General features: G+C 38.7%; 1 protein-coding gene across 1 annotated transcript in view; it reads left to right on the top strand.

Moving 5' to 3' along the window:
• LOC110461507 (dynein heavy chain 8, axonemal-like) overlaps positions 1-455 on the top strand; it is a 123,008-nt gene that overhangs the window by 98,172 nt on the left and 24,381 nt on the right. The window lies entirely within an intron of this gene.

Here is a 455-nt window from a genome sequence, read left to right as displayed (position 1 = left end):
CGATCTAGTCACCTACCAGTAGCTGAGGTTTTACAGTGTTCTATGTAAAACCAGGACGATCTAGTCACCTACCAGTAGCTGAAGTTGTACGGCTATGTAAAACTAGTGCTGTCGTCGTGATTGATGAAGTTTTTGGTAGATGTTTGATGTTGTTATTTTTATGAAACATACTTATATATAAAAAGTAATATAATTCTGCGGTATGGATTTCTGTACCACAAACTGTTACTGTGTGTTGGGCACATTTTTTTCTGGCATGACTTTAGCGTTGATAAATAATCTAGTCACCTACCTGTAGCTGAGGTTTTACAGTGTTCTATGTAAAACCAGGACGATCTAGTCAACTACCAGTAGCTGAAGTTGTACGGTGTTCTATGTAAAACCAGGACGATCTAGTCACCTACCAGTAGCTGAGGTTTTACAGTGTTCTATGTAAAACCAGGACGATCTAGTCA

Source organism: Mizuhopecten yessoensis, unplaced genomic scaffold (assembly GCF_002113885.1).
Source record: "Mizuhopecten yessoensis strain PY_sf001 unplaced genomic scaffold, ASM211388v2 scaffold10631, whole genome shotgun sequence".
Taxonomy (NCBI): Eukaryota; Metazoa; Mollusca; class Bivalvia; order Pectinida; family Pectinidae; genus Mizuhopecten; species Mizuhopecten yessoensis.
Note: the sequence above shows the minus strand (reverse complement) of the source record. Positions and strands in the feature narration are given on the sequence as shown.